Raw genomic sequence first — 20,305 nt, 5'->3', positions numbered from 1 at the left:
TAAAGACTGACTCTAGGACTACTCCTTCTAGTCAGGGTGTGACGTGGTCTGCCCCTCTGAGTACTTCCACACCACATGTGCCTGCTCACACTGCATCTACTCCTATATCTGGCCTGCCTGGAGATTATGTGAATTCTGTCCTACATGGTTCCCAGGGGGACTCTTCCCCTGCTACACATCACCCACATATCTCACCTCCTGTTGGGGTTAGGCTTGGTGCGTCCTGCAGTGCACACCAGTGCTCAGGTAGTTGTGCCATATCCGATTCTGCTGTGCTAAATAGCACTTCACGCGTGCTGACTTCACTGTTGCAGCACTCAAAAATGGAACCGCCAAGGTTTAATGGTTCCACAGGAATTCCGCCAATGGAGTGGTTGCGTGCTGTAGACTGCTTTAAACAAAACATGGGCTTTTCTGACGTACAGATTTTAACGGAATTGCCACGTTTTCTGTCTGGTGAACCTAGTCATTGGTTCCAAGTCCTCAAACCCCACTTAAAGAGCTGGGATGACTTCTCTGATCTCTTTGAAAAGGCTTTTCTACCCTCCGACAACCAGGAGAGAATCTGGAAGGGTATTCTTGACTGTTTCCAAGCCCCAGATGAACCCCTTCCGACATTTGTGGCGTATATGTTGAGTGAATTCAAGAAACTCAGATATCCTCCTCCTGAAATAGACCAGGTCGATCTAATCTGCAAACATGCTCAAGAAAAATACAGCATTGCTTTGTATGGCACTCGTATATCGTCAGTAATGGATCTTCTGTTACGTGCACACGAACTACATGCTGCACTCGGACACAGAGACTCAAGTAGCCTTCCAACTGTTCTTACTAAATCAACCAAGACTGTTGTCTGCTTCCAATGCTCTTTACCTGGTTATACTTCTCGTACTTGTCCTCAGTGTAACCCTAAATCTTCTCAGAGGGATATGGGCGATAGGGAACGTGTGGCTGAGCTGTCCCGACAACACCAGGGTGGTTCAGGCTCACAATTTGGGGATCGTGAGCAATTTAGGAAGAAAAACTGGACGCCAAGGGGTGTGAGAGGTGGGGCACAACATCAGCGTGTGTCCCAACAGTCCTCAGGGGAGCCTAGCGAGTCTACAAACCGTATGACTTCCACTGCTGAAGAACATCATTTAGGGCATGTAGTAGATACATCCTCTGATGCTTCCTGGAACACACCTTTCTGGGTGAGCGTAAAACTCAAGGACCGAGTTGTGTCGGCAACGCTTGACACTGGTGCCTCGTTGTCTGCTGTGTTAGCTGATTATGTTGACAAAGACATATCTGGAAACATAAAATGTGAGCCATGGGCAGCTCCTCCACTGAGGTTAGCCGATTCGGCTTACTGTGACCCTGTAGGTACTACGTGGCTGCCCATCTGGTTCCAAGGCCAGCGCTTCTTTCAGCGCTTTGTGATCCTGACTTCAATGTCCTCCCCTCTTATTCTGGGGATGGATTTCATGATCCGAGCTTCAATTTCCATCCATGTCCCGAGTAGAACAGTTATTCTTGGAACGCAAGATGTGCCTGTTGGGGTGGAGTCTGACGATGAGCTCCCAAGTGCTAATTTTTTGTGCTTGTTGGAGGGACCGGACCTACCTTACTCACAGCCTGCCAAGTTCTCTGTTAACCTTGATGATGCAGACCTAAATTCTTTGCAGAAGGAGGAACTAGGAAATCTGCTGTCAGATTTCAGTGGACTGTTTGCAGCTCGTATAGGTCATACTACTGTGGCTGTTCACTGCATTGAGACCGGTGATGCAAGGCCTATAAACCTTCCTCCGTATCGCACCTCCCCTCTTAAAAAGAAGCTCATTGAGGAGCAGATTCAGTTAATGCTCGACGACGACATCATTGAGCCTGCTTTTGGGCCGTGGTCGTCACCGATTGTCATTGTTCCTAAGCCTTCTGGAGAAGCTAGATTCTGTGTAGATTATAGAGGTCTCAACCAGGTGACTGTAAAGGACCGGTATCCTCTGCCAAGAATAGACAAATCACTCGATTTTCTTGCTCGAGGGAAGTTCATCTCGACGCTAGACATGACCCGTGGGTACTGGCAAGTCGGAGTGGAGGAAAGCTCTAGGCCCAAGACTGCTTTTATATCCCACTGTGGCCTGTTCCAATTCAAGGTCAATCAATCAATCAATCAAATTTTATTTATATAGCGCTTTTTACAACAGTTGTTGTCACAAAGCAGCTTTACAAGTGCCGAGTCCTAGCCCCCAGTGAGCAAGCCAAAGGCGACAGTGGCAAGGAAAAACTCCCTAGTTTTTTGCATGAGGAAGAAACCTTGAGAGGAACCAAGACTCAGGGGGGGAACCCATCCTCCTCTGGCCGACACCGGTCACCATGACAACAACAACAACAATTTAGACAGAAAGAAGTGAAAGAAAATGAAAAATATGTAATAATGTCCATCATGATGTATGCATCCGGTTAGGCAGGAGGTGGCTGGCTCAGGATGGATCGCTGGTCTCCTCATCTCATTATTCCTCAAACAGGCGGGCAGCCATGTGGAGAAATGAAACAGGGAAAATTAGCTCTGTATGAGGACATATACAGGACAGGTAAAATTATAAACATTTCCGGAGTGTGGCAGCAACTCCGGCATTTAGTTAAATTATTACAGCCTAGCTAAAAAGGCAGAACCAGAAGGTAACATAGGCTTGGGGGTATTCTGAGACAATGGCATCCGTCCACTGCACTGTCAACAAACTTGAGTGACCACGAGCAGTGACAGGACGACAGCACCAGCGCCCCAGTCTACCATAAAACCCTTTGTCTATGAACCCCTGGATCTGTACTTTTATCTAAGGGGGATATTAATTATCAAACGCTAAACTAAATAAGTGGGTTTTCAACCTAGACTTAAAGATTGTGACTGTGTCGGAGTCCCGGACGCATTTAGGAAGATTATTCCAAAGCTGGGGGGCCTTACAAGAAAAGGCTCTTCCCCCTGCTGTTACCTTATTAATTTTTGGAACTAATAAAAGACCAGCACCCTGTGATCTTAGTGGGCGTGGGGGTTCGTAATAGGAAATAAGTTCCTGAAGGTACTCAGGAGCAAGCCCGTGCAATGCTTTATAAGTTAATAGAAGAATTTTAAAGTCAATACGGAATTTAACTGGGAGCCAATGCAGGGCTGATAGGACTGGACTGATATGCTGAAATTTTCTAGTTCTGGTCAGAACCCTGGCTGCGGCATTTTGAACTATTTGAAGTTTATTTAGATTCCTATTTGAACATCCTGACAGTAGTGCATTGCAGTAGTCTAATCTAGAGCTAACAAAGGCGTGCACCAATTTTTCCGCATCATCCTGTGATAATGCATTTCTTAATTTAGCAATGTTACGAAGATGTAGAAAAGCTATCCTAGTAGTATTATCTATGTATTTATCAAATGATAGGTCAGAGTCGAGTATGACGCCTAGGTTTTTGGCTACTGTGCCAGGTGTAATGGGGTAGCCTGCGAGATTAAGCATTAGATCTGGAATTTTCTGTTTTGAGGCCTTAGGGCCCAGAAGAAGAACTTCTGTTTTGTCCTCATTAAGTTGGAGGAAGTTTAGAGACATCCAGCATTTAATATCTTTTACACAGGCCTCAATTTTTCTTAAACTGAGTTTGTCATCAGGTTTGGCTGATATGTAAAGTTGAGTGTCATCTGCATAGCAGTGAAAATTGACACCATGTTTGTTTATAACTGTGCCCAATGGTAGCATATATAATGTAAATAATAGTGGTCCTAGAATGGAGCCTTGCGGGATCCCATATTTAACTTTTGTACGTTTGGATGGAATATTATTGAGCTCTACAAACTGATAGCGATTTGTTAAGTAAGAATGAAACCATGAAAGGGCTGTGCCAGAGACTCCAACCCAGCGTTCTAACCTTTCTAGCAAGATCCTATGATCAATTGTGTCGAAAGCTGCACTAAGATCAAGAAGCACTAACAGCGATACATAACCTTGATCTGAAGCAAGGAGGAGGTCATTTGTTACTTTAACTAATGCTGTTTCAGTACTGTGATGGGGCCTAAAACCAGATTGGAACTTTTCAAATATGTGATGCCTATGCAGATATAGGCATAATTGCTGGGCAACAGCTTTTTCTATGATCTTAGATATAAATGATGTGTTTGAAATGGGTCTATAATTAGATAGTACAGTAGGATCAAGATTTGGTTTCTTAATCAGAGGTTTAATAACTGCTAATTTACATGATTTGGGCATGTGACCTATTGTAATGGATGAGTTAACTATAGTTAGAAGAGGTTCAGTTACCGCTGGTAATACCTCTTTTAATAACTTTGATGGAACAGAGTCTAGTGTGCAGGTAGCACAATTTAAGGAAGAAATTATTTTCTCTAATTCTGATTGTGGGAGTGGATGAAAAGCATCAAGTTTTTCTCCCAGTATGCGATTTAAATCGATGTCAACCAAACCAGATGACATACCAGTTGTATTGCTAATAAAAGGTTTTATATTTTGTCTAATATTCTCTATTTTATTATCAAAAAAATCTATAAATACATTACTAGTGAGGTTTACTGGAATCTGAGGTTCTGCGCCTGCTTGATTTTTTGTAAGTTTGGAAATAGTATTAAAAAGAAATCTAGGATTGTTTTTATTTTTCTCTATCAGTGAGGCTAGGTATGCTGAGCGTGCTTTAGCGAGTGCCCGTTTGTAGTCAATGATGCTATCCTTCCAGGCACAGTAGAATACTTCCAACTTAGTAGATCGCCATTTACGCTCTAATTTACGTGCTATTTGTTTTAAGTTTCTAGTTTGGTCAGTGTACCACGGAGCAAGTTTTTTAGATCTAGTCTTTTTATATTTGAGTGGAGCTACTATATCTAGAGCTGATCTGCAGGTATTCTCTATGCAGTTGGTTAGACTGTCTAACTCTCCTGGATAGGATGGCGAGTGGGCTAGAGCAGTTAAATCAGGGAGGGCTTCAATAAACTGTGTTGATGTTAATGAATTTATCGAGCGCTTTATACACTGCCGAGGAGACGGGCGGGTATTTATGTTAAGATGAATCTCAAATTTGACTAAATAGTGATCAGAGATAGCTACGGTTTGCGGGAGTATATTTATATTATCTACGTCAATACCCAACGTTAAGATTAAATCTAGGGTATGATTTTGATAGTGTGTGGGTCCTACAACGTTTTGTGTAATGCCAACAGAGTTCAATATAGAAGTAAAAGCCCTTGTCAGTGGATCCTCCGCATTATCAAAATGTATGTTAAAGTCTCCTACCATTATTATTTTGTCACTACTAACTGCTAAATTTGCTGTAAAATCTGTGAAATCTTTTAAGAAATCTGAGTAAGGCCCTGGTGGTCTATATACATTTGTTAGGGAAAATGAACTTTTATTTTCAGATGGACTAGTTACATTAATAGACAGCATCTCAAATGAATTAAAGATATCCAAGTATTTCTGATGAATTTCTAAACAATCACGATATATTATACATATTCCTCCTCCTCTGCCTGACAATCTAGGTTTATGTATATAACTATATCCCACAGGAGTGGCTTCGTTTAGAGATAAATAGTCACCAGATTGAATCCACGTTTCAGTTAGACATAAAATATCAATTTTCTGGTCAGTTATAAGTTCATTCATAAAAACTGCTTTAGAGTTGAGTGATCGAATATTAATTAATCCAATTTTCAGATCGGTCATATAGGTAATAATTGGATGTGAAGTTTGAATATTAGTTAAAAACTTAGGACGGACTATTTTCTTATGATTTAATTTAACCCGGGGCACAGACACAGTCTCAATCCTATGGGATCTTGGTGACGCCTCTAAGCAGCTCGCAGACAGACGGTTTAGCCCGTTAGTCTGCGGCCTGGTCGCGACTCTGGTTAGTCAGCAGCTCCTAGTACTACACTGCCCACTAACTAAAAGACTACGGGCTATGCTGCAAGATAACAGGGCAGCGCCATCCCGGGTGGGGTGGACACCATCCCTGCCTAAAAGACCAGGCTTGCCCTCGAACTCTTTCCAATTATCAATAAAGCCCACTTGATTTTCTGAACACCACTTTGACATCCAGCGGTTTAGCGACGTGAGCCTGCTGTACTGCTCATCACCGCGCCGCATTGGGATGGGGCCAGAGCAGATTACGGCATCGGACATCGTCTGGGCTAATTTAACCACCTCTTTAACATTAGCCTTAGTCACCTCTGACTGCCGCAGACGTATATCGTTGGCCCCTACATGTATAACTATCCTAGAGAATCGTTTATGGGCTAACAGTCTAAGGTTGCCACTAATGTCCGGCGCTCTGGCTCCCGGTAAACAGCTGACTGTAACCGCTGGTGCCCCTACAGGAATAGCGACTTTCACGTGTCGGACTATAGAGTCTCCTATGACCAGAGTCTCCTCAGCGGGTGTAACACTGAGCGGGGCAAACCTGTTGGACACGTGAACCGGTGAGTGGTGCTCTGGTGGGCTAGCGCTGGCGTTAGCGGTAGCTGCAGCCCTCGCTCTCCGACTACGCCGCCGAGACGTCACCCATTCGCCCTGCTGTGAGGGCTCTATCGCCGGAGTCGCGGAGGCGCTAGTTCTCCCTGGCGCGTCCACACCTACTACTGACCCTGTCCCTGTCTCTCTATCCCTCAATAATGAGTGGACGCGTCGCTCTAAGCTTTCCACTTTCGCCACGAGAGAAGTAACTAACTGGCACCTCTCACAAATACTATCACTATTACTATCAGTGGCGAAAGGGTCTAGACCAAACATGCCACACTCCGAACACGGGAACAAACCAACACCAGCCATGAATAAATCAAAACACTTACCGTGTCTAGCCGATTTATACAAACTTACGCTAGCTGATTTTTAGAAGCAGAAAGTTGATCAGCGGCCGGAATATTCAGCTGCCCGTCTTGACGGTGGAAGTACTATCTGTAAAAAATTATCTAGGAAGGCAAAAAATAAAGATTAGCACGTAAACAGATTAGTACACTTTAGAAAAACAATTTCAAAATTCGCTCCGCAGCAGCGTCGGCAGGAAGCAGCAGGAAGCTTACCCTTTCGGCTTTGCAACGCCCCTGCGACCTTCCAGAGGGTTATGAATACTGTTTTGGCGGGTCTTATCTATAAATGTTGTGCAGTATACCTCCACGACATTGTTATTGCCTCGCCAACGTTCAAGCAGCACCTTGTGGACCTGAAAGAAGTCTTTGCAAGGCTGGAGAAGGCAGGACTTACTCTAAAACTGGGGAAGTGCCAGTTTTGCCGGAATGAGCTAAAGTTCTTGGGGTACAAAGTGTCGTCTAATGGTATCCTTCCAGATGCTGACAAGGTTGATGCTGTGTTGAAGTTTCCTGTGCCTGCTGATATTAAGCATGTGAGACAATTTCTGGGACTCACCAGTTATTACCGCAGGTTTATTCACAACTATGCGCAACATGCAGAGCCCTTGTTTGCTCTCACCCGACACGACATGCCGTTCGTGTGGGATGGCGACTGCCAGGCAGCAATGGACTTTCTAAAGATTAGCCTAACCTCAGCCCCAGTCCTAAATTTCCCAGATTTTGATCGACCATTTAGTCTTCACACTGACGCATGTGACATGGGACTAGGTGCGGCTCTAATGCAGCGTGATGATGCTGGAAGAGAGATGGCTATAGCCTATGCCAGTCGAAAATTGCATAAGTCAGAAAGGCCCTACTCTACTTCAGAAAAGGAGTGCTTGGGTGTAATTTGGGCCCTTGAGCACTTCAGGCCGTACATTGAGGGGCTTCCGGTAACTGTGTACACTGACCACAGTAGCCTCAAATGGCTTATGTCCCGTCCCAATCCCTCCGGACGTTTGGCCAGGTGGTGCCTCAGGCTGCAGGATTTTGATGTGCGGGTTGCACATAAGCCAGGTCCTCAAAACGCAGTGCCGGATGCCTTATCCAGGAACCTGCTACATGCAGAGGTTACTCCTACAGATGTACTTCCTAGGTATGCCATTGTAGCGGGCCTGGATTTGAAGTCACAGCCACTCATTGAGCTATCTGACAAAGATCAGCTTCGACGTCTTCAACGGGAGGATCCAGGAGTGGCTAAGGTGTTACAAAAACTGGAAGACCTACAAGAGGACGATGCATGCGAAGACAAGTTTGTTACTTACGATGGCCTTCTGTATTACCGTGACACGGGACACAGCTGTAGCTTACACCCACTGAGCGATCTAAAGTTGTTTGTGCCGGAGTCTTTGAGGGAGACGCTCCTGAGTTATTATCACGACCACCCGACCACCATTCGCCAAGACTTTAGCCAGATTGAAACTGCGGTTCTTTTTGGCCAAAAATGAGAAAAGACGTTAGGTCTTATGTCCTTTCTTGTCCTGTGTGTCAGTTAACAAAGCCTTCACAGCAGAAGCCCGCTGGGATGCTTGTTCCTGTGCACGCCAAGGAGCCTTGGGAGGTAGCGGGTGTTGACTTTGTCGGGCCTCTACCACGTACTCAAGCAGGAAATACCTACCTTTTAGTCTTTGTGGACTATTTTAGCAAATGGGTAGAGGTGTCTGCTGTGAAAGAAGCTACGGCTCAGGTCGCAGCTAGTAAATTCCAAAGTGACATTTTTGCAAGACATGGTGCCCCGAAATACTTGATCTCAGATCGAGGACAACAGTTTATGAGTGCGTTCTTTAACCATGTTGTGCGAGCCCTGGGAGCGGAACACCGCCTCACGACGGCGTATCATCCACAGACCAATGCAACAGAAAGGGTTAACCGCACCCTGAAAACTGCAATCAGAGCTTACGTTGGCGACAAGCATAACACCTGGGATAAGTTCCTTCCCCAAATGTGCTTTGCTCTTCGTACCTCACCTCACGAGAGTACAGGGTTTAGCCCGGCAAAAATGCTTTACGGCAGAGAATTGATGACTCCACTCGACCTCTTGACAAAGCCCTAAACTGATGACCTATTTGACCCATTAGACCAGCCTGAGACTCCTGGAGAGGCCGTACAAAGGATTCACGACCATGCCCTGGTTTCCCTAAAGGCGAGTCACGAGCGACAGAAACATTATTACGACTGTAAGCGCCGTTCAGTCTCATACAAACCTGGTGATCTGGTTCGGTTGAAGAACCACCCACGCTCCGATGCTGCAGCGAACCTGGCAGCTAAGCTAGCCCCTGTGTATAGTGGTCCATACAAAGTAGTTCGGAAACTATCTGATGTGAACTACCGCCTCTCGACGGAGGATGGTATGGACATGGGTGTGGTTCACGTAGTTAATCTCCAACCATTCCGTACATGGTCTTCCATACCTCGCACCCAGCCAAAGGACTACCACGGATCAGAGCCTACCGCTGGCCAAGAGAACACACCTAGTAGTGTGGTGGACCGTTGTTCGAGGCCTGCTTTCCATGCCGAGCTAGAGCCAGCTCTTGAAATGCCTGAACAGGCAACAATTGAGGGTACACAAGGATGAGATGACCCAGGATGCTGTATCTCTAGTCAGGTTGTGCTGTCACAGCCTCTTGCTGATATGTTTGTTGAGGACGGTGATGTGCCCCCCACCCACTCCTATGACTTGAGAAACAGGGTGGACCACTCGGTCACCTCTGACATTCACACAAGCCTAGACTTAGTTAATGACACCGACACTACTACTGATCCTGACGGCCCTAGTCCGATGCCAGGGACCAGTTTCGGGTTCACTGTTACACACTCGTATAACCTTAGACCACGACGCCAATTGACAAGCAATTGAGTTCTGACTTGTGGTGCTGGACTGTCTGTCTCTTCTACTCTGAGATAGCATGTTCTTTTTTGTTCCTAATATGTTGCACTGTTATCCATATTCATGATTCCTTGTGTTCTAAACATGTTTTATTGAAAGGTTCTGGTCCTGATGTTAAAAAAAGGAAAAAAAGGAGGGGGGATTTGGAGACCTGTAACTTTTGTTTGGTTATGGAATTATTTTTGTGATTTGTGGGTGATATGTGACGTCATGGGGATACGGCGACGGGGCGTTGACATGTGGGGGGGGGGGGGGGGGGTTTGACATGTGACGTCATGGGTATACTGCAACGGGGGGGGGGGGGGGGGGGTTGGGGGTGGCTGCTGCTGTGCGAACAAGATAATTAAGTATTACTTTATATAAAGCCAGGTTTACCTTCCTTGGGCAGTCAGTTCGCGAACATCCCTGGGATCTGCTTGCTTTGCTGTGAAAAAATAAACTTTGTTGCCGCGTGTAAAAGGCGACGTTAGTATCTCGTTCCCACGCGTTAATAAGTCGTGGCCACGCGTTATTTATTTATTTTTTACATGATGTCACCTTACGGGCTCCGTAAAATATAGTAAAATCCATTAAAAAAATTTTTTTTTGACTGTCATGTCAATGGATTCAATGTAAACGCAATCCGTAAACGCAAGAAGCCGCTCTCGCCATTCCGGATGGCTCAGTCAAAACCATTACGTCTTAATGAACCAATAAATACATCAGCGGCGAAAATGAGTGTAAAAATACCAGGTTCACGTGTTTTTATTTTCTAACCTGGGCTAAAGCACAGGGTAGACTCAAACGACAAGCGTTTACAACTTCATCTTCAACCTTTTCAGCCCTGGTGCGAATGTGATCCTCACACGTCCCTGGATTCACCAGTTACAACTACAGACACACTAGAAAAAAAAATCTTGTTTCTTATTTTATGTCACCGTTAACTACACGGGGTTGACGCGAACTTAATAGGCCCATCTATCTACCTATTTATCACAAGAGCTTGTGGTTAGATCTGACAGTGTTCAACGCTGTAGCGACAGCAGTAACTGTTTTACCGCAAAATATGAAAACGATTGAAACCATTAATATCCCAATTAAATCCACCCAATTAAAAATGTACGATCTGGTAAATGTAGTGGTAAATGTTCGCTCTTCTGCCTTGTCCCCGGTGTAGCACTAGGTCCTGCTTCTCGTCCCGCCTTGGGACGACCCATCTACCCAACAGCATCCATCTCCCCGCGAGTGTTCGCCCATCAACTAACATTACAAACTGCAAGAGTATGAACCAGGGGGGCGGTAAATAGTAATTAACAAAAACGACTGCGACGCTTTGTTGGTTGTTAAATTTGAAACATTAGATACAGTGAGGATGAGATGTTCAAAAGAATTAAACTTGAAGCCAAATTTTTGAGAAATGCCTATATCAGAGTCATATATTTTGGCGACCCCACCTCCTCGACCATTTGGACTGGGGTTATGGACATATCTATAGCCAGAGGGAGAAGCTTCATTTAGGGCCATATAGTCGTCTGGTCGGGTCCAGGTTTCCGTCAAGCAAAGCATGCATAGATTATGATCGGTAATCATTTCATTAACAAGCAATGCTTTAGATGACAGGGATCTAATATTTAGTAGTCCTAGTTTCAGATTTAAACCGCTCTCTGAGGGAGCATAGTTGAATTTAACATTGATTAAATTTTGTCTATTAACTTTGCGAGAATTATTTTTTGGTACTCGAGGAACAGACACAGTTTCAATCTGGTGTGACCTAGGTGACGTCTCTCTGCAGCTCGCAGACAGTCGGTTTAGTCTGTTTGTCTGCTGACTGGCCTCGGCTCTGGTTTGTCAATCCCCATTAACTACTCCTACACTACCACTATTAAGCCTAGCAGATATGCTATGGGAAATGAGAGCAGCACCCTCCCAAGAGGGGTGAATGCAGTCTCGCTTCAAAAGGCCAGGGCTGCCCTCAAAACGTGTCCAATTATCTATATAACACACTTTGTTATCTGAGCACCATTTAGACATCCAGCGGTGTAGTGCCCATAACCTGCTGTAGGTTTCAGCGCCACGCCAAACTGTAATGGGGCCAGAGCATATTACGGCGTCTGACATCGTCCCCACTAACTCACACACCTCTTTTAACGTTATCCTTAGTGATCTCAGACTGTCTCAATCCCACATCATTGGTGCCGACGTGTCTTAGAATATTTACGTTTAGCCAGCACCTTTAAATTAGCCCTGATGTCAGGCGCTCTAGCCCCCGGGATACACTTGACTATGGCCGCTGGTGTCTCTAAACTGGTTGCTACGATCACATGTCGGAGCTGTGAGTCTCCTATCACCAGAGCTCTTTTAACAGGTCGCTCAGTCAGTGTATTACTGAGTGGGGCAAACCTGTTTGACACGGGAACCTGAGACGAACGGTGCTCAGCCCTGCGGTTATGCCGCCGAGACGTCACCCATTCACCCCGCTGCGAGGGCTCTAATGCTGGAGCTGAGGGCTCGCTAGCTACGGCTGTGCAACCCGGGCCTGCTACGCTATCTACGCTAGCTGCTACAAACTCTCTAGGACTTTCTAAAGCCCGGATGCGCTCCTCTAATAGCGAGATCTTCTCCGTCATACTAATAATTAATCTACACTTCACACAAATAAAATTATTATCACTACTGATGAAAGAAGAGCTATACATGCCACACTCAACACAAGCAACAAGCGACTCAGACATGATGAAATACGAAGATACTTAACTTCGGTTAAGATGTCGAAATGTCGAAGATGTTTTCAGTCAAAAAGGTCTTTCGATGGCTTGTGGAGGTTGTTGTAGCCGGAGTTAAAAATATATCCACAAAGTATTTGTAGATATATCAAATGTAAGCAAACTGATAGGGAAAAAGCAGGCAAAAACACTCCAGAAAGCAGCGTCGGCAGAAAGCAGCGTCGGTGATCAAAGCAACAAACTACGCACTTCACACATGAAGTGCTCCCAACACTCTCCTCCTGCACACTGCAGCTCATAAACATACAGTGGAACTCCTGCTGATAACTGAACCCCAACACAGCTAACTCCCACTCCATAAACACCCCCTCAGGCCTGCTACTGATATTACATCCCAGTTTACACATTAAATCACAACCCATAACATTTAATGGACATGAAGTTGAAATTTAAAGTTTATGTCCAAATGTGGTATTTTTTAATTTACATCGAAGAGGCTCTTATTATTATTATTTATAACTGAATGGGTGGCACCACTATCTATTAAAAACTTCACTTTGGTGCCATTTACTGTTAATGTTATTTTGAGCAAGCCTTGCAGCCCTCCACTAATTTTCATTTAAACCAGTTACTAATGATCATTTAAACCAGTTACTTTCCTTTTGTTGTCTTCTCCTCGTGGTCCTGTGCTGTCCCGCCTCTCCGCTGCCCGTTATAGGTACCATGCTAAACCAGCAGGTGACAGTACCACTGGCAACACATTGAACAAGCTTACTTTGACGAAAGCAAGGGTGTGTCTAAAGTACATGGTATCCAGGTATTTAAATACCCTGATCAGCCATTCTTCTCTCTATCTCTGGTTTGACCGACACCGAGGTTAGACCTATTAAAGAGAGTGTCCGCCATTTCTCTCTCGCCGGTTTTCTTTATTGAGAGCACGCAAACTTTGGTAAGACTAACAGCAAACAGCCGAAGGTCGTAAAACTTCATTAACGAGCCCGAGTTACGGTGTAATCTATCAACCAACAGATTCACCGAACTACTTCAATCAAGCTTGATGACGCGGCCACACGGACTGAAACAAAGGCGATCAATTCCCTGTTAAACCGTGAACGAGACTCACATTCCTGGACTTCATAACCAGAAGGAGGATTCCCAGCACACCTGGATGGCGTCGCTTTTTATCAACGAGGAACCTGTGGTGGAAATTCCCTCCTAATTCCAGGAGAATTCAGGGAGGACGACGACACTACCCAAAAATCCTCAACACGTGAGAGTCTAACCGCTGGGCTTAGTTTAATAAATGGGCATAGTTACTTGAACTTGAACGTTAACTAGGTTTTCTGGTAATACATTCTTAATGTTTGTGTTAAACTTTATTTTCATAAACTTCATTAAGATTTGTACACACAGCGTTCTCCACCTTGCATGCGATCTCTCCATGTCTATTTTCTGCTGATAACTGATAGTCTTCCCCATTCTCAGATACACATTATTTTTTAGTTATTAAGCCAGCGCCATTACCCTTTGTTCTGACCATGTTGGAATAAACCAGCTGAGCTCATTAACATACAGTCACGCTGCTCTACTGTTTAAAGTCGGTGCCATTTTAGTTCTTTAGAGACTACAACTCCCTCCTCACACGCGCACGCACACATTTACTCTCCTCCCCTTTCTACACACACACACACACACCCCCACACACACTAGATGCTGAGTATTCACTGTAAATATACTGATCTCTGTTGATCCTGTTTGTGATTTAGAATAGTTGGTTGTAAATAAATGTATCATTTATTTTCGCTAAATTGTCTGTGTTGATATAATTCAAAAGTGGTTGTTGCCAAAACCTCCAAAGAATTAATAGTTAAATCCTTCAGTTACCAAACCATTAATTACACTTATTTGATAACTAAACGCTGTGGTTGTGGTATAAATACTAGAATATGAGACTGATAAAAAAAAAATATCTATTTCTAAAGGATTAGTAGGTGAAACCCCTACATCGTCAATCTCCAGCTTTCATTCTCCTGTTCAGTGTCTTCACTTCATTTTCAGGAGAGTCTCTTGCAAAGTGACCTGGTTTTCTGCAGTTGTAACAATTGCAGTCACCCCTTCTTCTTCCTCTTCCTTGGCTAGTGAGCACGTGTTGGGTGGTTTGCACCATGGTCAGCATAGCCTCTTGTTGGATGTCATTCTGCTTCTGGATTTTCTTTTTCTCTTTCTTTGCAAGTAGTCCTTCATGGTGCTTAGCGTGACCCTCTCATGCTCATCAGGAAGCTGTTTCTCAGGTGGGCTTCCCACAATCAATCAATCAAAGTTTATTTGTATAGCGCTTTTCACAACACATGTTGTCACAAAGCGCTTTACAGGATTTAAAAGGTTAACAATAATGAACCCTAATGAGCAAGCCAAAGGTGACAGTGGCGAGGAAAAACTCCCTATGATGGTGGGGAATAGGAAGAAACCTCGGGAGAACCAAGACTCAAAAGGAAACCCATCCTCCATTGGGTGGCCCGTTAACACACAAAATACAGACAAATACACAAGTCACACACAAATCACACAATCAGACTAAGTAAAGGTAAAAATGAAAGTTCAGGGTTTTGATATTGTCACTGTAAATGTCTGTTGATGAACGCCAGGCTTTCATTCCGTGTCGGAGCAGCGATGCTGGTATTGTAGGCTCCGACTGCAATGTTACTCTCCAGGTGAACCTCGGAGAAAAGATACGAGATGTAGTAAATATGTAACAGATTAATCAAAGGCCAAACTAAACAGATGAGTCTTTAATCGAGTTTTAAACATTGAGACTGTGTCTGAGTCCCGAATAGAGGCAGGAAGATTATTCCACAATTGTGGAGCTTTAAAAGAAAAGACTCTTCCACCTGCTGTGATCTTTTTGATCCTAGGAACAGTTAATAACCCTGCATCCTGCGAGCGAAGTGAATGCGCTGGGTTATATTGTTCAATAAGTTCACTAAGATAGTCTGGAGCTAAGCCATGCAGCGTTTTATATGTTAATAAAAGTATTTTATAGTCAATACGGAATCTAATTGGCAGCCAGTGTAATGACGATAGTGCGAGACTAATGTGATCAAACTTTTTAGTTTTTGTTAAAACTCGTGCTGCTGCGTTCTGAACCAGCTGGAGTTTGTTTATCGATTTACCAGAACATCCAGCTAGGAGACTGTTGCAATAATCTAAACGAGAGGATATGAATGCATGGATTAGTTTTTCTGCATCACTAGTATTTAATATGTTTCTAATTTTGGCAATGTTGCGCAAGTGAAAGAACGCTACCCTAGTTATATTATTAATAGGTGTATCGAACGAGAGATCTGGGTCTATTGTGACGCTCAAGTTCTTTACCTCTGTGCTGGGGGTTATAGTAAAAGAATGTAGATTCAATGCTACATTATGTATCTTGTCTCTCACAGCCCTAGACCCAACTATTATTAATTCTGTTTTATCGGGATTTAGTGCTAGAAAGTTACACGCCATCCAATGTTTTATCTCTTCTACACATTTCTCAATTTTACTGTTTGCGCCTAAATCATCGGGTTTTGCCGATAAATATAGCTGAGTGTCGTCTGCGTAGGAATGGAAACTGATGTCGTGCTTATGCATAATCTCGCCTAAGGGTAACATGTACAGTGTGAATAGAAGTGGTCCTAGGACTGTCCCTTGTGGGACACCATATTTAACCTGCACAGATTTAGAGACTGACATCTGCTGGTCCATTCCATATCTTGGCTGTGTTGACAGTGGCTGGGTATGCAGCTTCCAGCCTCGCAACCAGGCACCTTATCATCTCTCTGTAGGGCCAATTTGGGTTTTCCTGTCCGGCTGCTGGAGCTTTCCACTCGGGTCAGTAGTGTCGAACGTCTCTTGGTGCCCAGTCTCTATCTATTCTGTTGTACTGGGGGCCAAGCATGATCACCAGCAGGCATCTCAGTTCAGATTGGGTCGGCCTGCAGGACTGAACGAAAGCCATGAGTTCTTCTCCAAAGCGTCGTCCTCCCACATCTGCTGATTTGCCCAGGCCCTCCGCCGCCTTCATGATGTCGTCCACTATCCAGTGACGGTGGACCATAATAATTCTTGCGGGGCCTGCTACCTCGGCCATCGGGAAGGTCCCTGCACACTCCGAGATGGCTAGTTCCAGCATCACCTCTCTTTGTTCATGGCTTCTTGTGTGCGATGCCACGGGTGAAGCTGGCGGCGGGGCAGACGGTGGGAAGGTGGCGCATTTCATTGCCTGGCGTCCTGGATACAGTGGGAGCGGTAGATCTTGGGCTGGTGGTGGCAGCATCGGGGCTTGCAGCTGTTGGACTGGAATAGCTGGAGCCGGCCTTGGCGGTGGCGGTCTCGGTGGGGCAGCATCGAGGTCGGGATCAGCTATGACACACTGAGAAATCCTATTAGTACATCTTTTAAGCCCTACCTGCTGAGCTTGTCTTTTCTCGGCTTCTTCAAGCCAACATTTAGCTTTTTTCTTTCATGTCTGCTTTATGTTTAGCAAAGTATTTGCATGCCTTCTTATCTGCGCTCTTGGGCTCTGTTTTTACTCATCTGCGCAAATAGTCTACGCTCAGTTTTCCCTTTGAACCAAACCCATAATACTTAGCCCAGAATTCCATATGTCCAGTTACATCTTCTAAATCATCTCTGGTCATTTGGTAAATAATTTTTTTAAGTCAAACAATGGTCCTTTCAACATGTCTTAAAATATTCTCAAAATCTGGTTCCACTTCTCATAACAATGAAGCAAACAGGTCTCCCGGCCCTATTGGACTTCTCTGTTCGATCCAGGTCTAGCCTTTCACTTAAATTACACCTAACAAGTGTGCTCTACCTGGCTAGGTTTTATCCCAGACTGTGTCAGGCAGCTTGGCTGAGTCCCAGACCTGTAGGCGATATCTCTCTATATCCCTATCTCATTACAAAGAACTTCCTCCGGGCAGACTCTGGCGGAATTACTACATATTTAAAAAAAAGTTTAAAATCTCTATACTAAATAGTTCCACTTACTGAGGTCCACGAGATCGGGTGGTGACGTTACTCCCTAGATACTAGGTACTTTCACTTTTCTCGTGGGGTTCCCAGCTCTGCCAGGGATCTCATCCCTCGTGGGGGCATCCTCGAAGATCAATCACCACCTCTCTGGCAACTGTACAACTATACAGTCTACAGTTGTGAAATAGTATACACATGTTTAAAATGTTTACATTGTTTACAAATCTGTTAGTGCAAGCTTGTCACGGTGAGCGAGGGAGGGGACATTGAGAGAAGCTGTGAACACAGAACATTTAATACATTTAACAACACATATGACACATTCACGATGACAAATACATACAGACACAAAGACCAACAAGGGAGAATAACACATGCAGGTTTATATAGAGATGTTAACGAGGGGAAACAAGACACAGGTGAACAACACTAACACAGGGAAAACTAACGAGGGGCATGGCACAACAACAAACTGTAACGCTGGGTGCAGCATGAAGGATGAGACACGGATCCTGGACTTTGACGAACAACGTTACTGCTTTATTTGCAGGAGTTGCGCAATCGCGCACGAGCAACATGTATCAGACACACGGAACGAGCAAACTCAAAGACGAGCACAAGACGTTATGCGAATGCACATTAAGTAGACTCATCTGTTTAGTTTGGCCTTTGATTAATCTGTTACATATTTACTACATCTCGTATCTTTTCTCCGAGGTTCACCTGGAGAGTAACATTGCAGTCGGAGCCTACAATACCAGCATCGCTGCTCCGACACGGAATGAAAGCCTGGCGTTCATCAACAGACATTTACAGTGACAATATCATAACCCAGAACTTTCATTTTTACCTTTACTTAGTCTGATTGTGTGATTTGTGTGTGACTTGTGTATTTATCTGTATTTTGTGTAATCTGTGTGTTAACGGGCCGCCCAATGGAGGATGGGTTCCCTTTTGAGTCTTGGTTCTCCCGAGGTTTCTTCCTATTCCCCACTATCTTAGGGAGTTTTTTTCCTCGCCACTGTCGCCCTTGGCTTGCTCATTAGGGTTCTGGACCCGTAGTATTGTTAACCTTTTAAATCCTGTAAGGCGCTTTGTGACAACATGTGTTGTGAAAAGCGCTATACAAATAAACTTTGATTGATTGATTGATTGAAGTAGGTGACGAACACCTACCCTCGTGATCACGCAGACAACGTAGCGGCACGCCCACAGAGAAGGGTCTGGAGCCGTGACCGTGACACAAACACGCACGAAACACACAATGGACTGAGTACTTGGACAGGTGTGTATGCAGTGTACCACTACAAAGTGGATTGTGATTGCAAAAATGTGTAATTACTATCTGACAGAATGAAATGAAAGAAAAGGCAACTTGTTCTCATTAAAAAAAACATTGAATATTTAAAGCATTGTTTATTTACTCTATGATCCAGTCTGAAGTAATACAAATGCAAGAGTAAGGACAATGCCACTGAAATACTATTCCCCATGGCTCCCTCGACATCTGGGTTTGGTTTTGTTTCTGCTCCATCTCTGTCTGTTGGTTCTTACACAGCCTGATATCTTAACCTGTGCTCACACACATGTACTCACAGAATTTAATGTTCAGCAGTTCAATATGAAATATTGGACACTTGAAATCTCAGTCCCTGAATACATGACCAGTATGTACCAAGGACCCTCACATATTAACTGAAAATAATAAAGTCTCTACAGAACCCTATGTTTGCTTTATTATTTCTCGCCTACCTGAAGTTAGGAATAGTTCCCTTGAATCAAAAGAATTGCTTGTCTGTTGATCGGGTAGTCATAAAGGAACATGCATTAGAAAACATATAATAATAATAATTCATTTTATTTATAACACACTTTACATTAGGTAAATCTCAAAGTGCTACAACCTAAAACATGACCATAAAAACTATTACAGTATAAATATAATAAAAAGTGATTAGCGAGTTAGTTAGAATCATAGGTTCTTCTAAAAAGAAAAGTTTTGAGTCCTCTTTTAAAGCAGTCAATGGTCTGCGGTAGTCTCAAATGGTTGGGGAGAGTATTCCATAGTCGAGGGACCACCGAACAGAAAGCCAGATCACCCATAGTGCTGAGCTTACATCTGGGGATAAAAAGGCGATTTGAGTTTGTAGACCGGAGGGACCTTGATGGAGCCAGTGGAGTGAGTAACTCTTTAAAGTATGGAGGGGCATTACCATAAAGGCACTGGTGTGTGAGTAGAGAGATCTTGTACTCAACGCATACAGATATTGGAAGCCAATGAAGTGAGTACAATACAGGTGTAATATGTTCATATTTTTGTACCCTCATCAGTACCCTAGCTGCGCTGTTTTGGATATACTGCAGTCTCTGGAGACTCTTGCTAGAAATCCCAATAAGGAGTGTGTTGCAGTAATACAGCCTAGAAGAGATAAATGTATGGACCAATTTTTCAGCATCAGACAGAGAGAGGGTGGAACGAAGTTTGGCTATATTTCTAAGGTGCAGAAAAGAAGTCTTGCAAAGATATGATAGGAATATGATATGAAAAGAGATGTAAAACAGAGCTATAGTAAAACAAACAAAATTACCCAGACTTGGTTAACAGAGCATGTAGCAACCCTTGGATCCCAAAAAGAGAGTCTCGACAGGCGCTTAAGTTTCCTTTATTTTTGCTTGAATCACAGCATAAATGTCATTCATTTATTTCACCTCATAGCGCCGTGAAAACTGAAGAAAATACAAACAAGACATCAGTCACTCCATACAAATCACACCAACCATATATAAGCCATACAAACAAAGACATACCTCGCTGCA

General features: G+C 44.0%; 1 long non-coding RNA gene across 1 annotated transcript in view; it reads right to left on the bottom strand.

Annotated features, from left to right (window-relative positions):
• Positions 1-5,514: 5,514 nt before the first annotated feature.
• LOC143499425 (uncharacterized) overlaps positions 5,515-20,305 on the bottom strand; it is a 74,256-nt gene continuing 59,465 nt past the window's right edge. The window contains exon 2 of the long non-coding RNA XR_013126066.1: positions 5,515-6,943. This is a non-coding gene — a long non-coding RNA (uncharacterized LOC143499425). The remainder of the gene's footprint in view (positions 6,944-20,305) is intronic.

This window comes from Brachyhypopomus gauderio, unplaced genomic scaffold, assembly GCF_052324685.1.
Source record: "Brachyhypopomus gauderio isolate BG-103 unplaced genomic scaffold, BGAUD_0.2 sc133, whole genome shotgun sequence".
NCBI lineage: Eukaryota > Metazoa > Chordata > Actinopteri > Gymnotiformes > Hypopomidae > Brachyhypopomus > Brachyhypopomus gauderio.
Note: the sequence above shows the minus strand (reverse complement) of the source record. Positions and strands in the feature narration are given on the sequence as shown.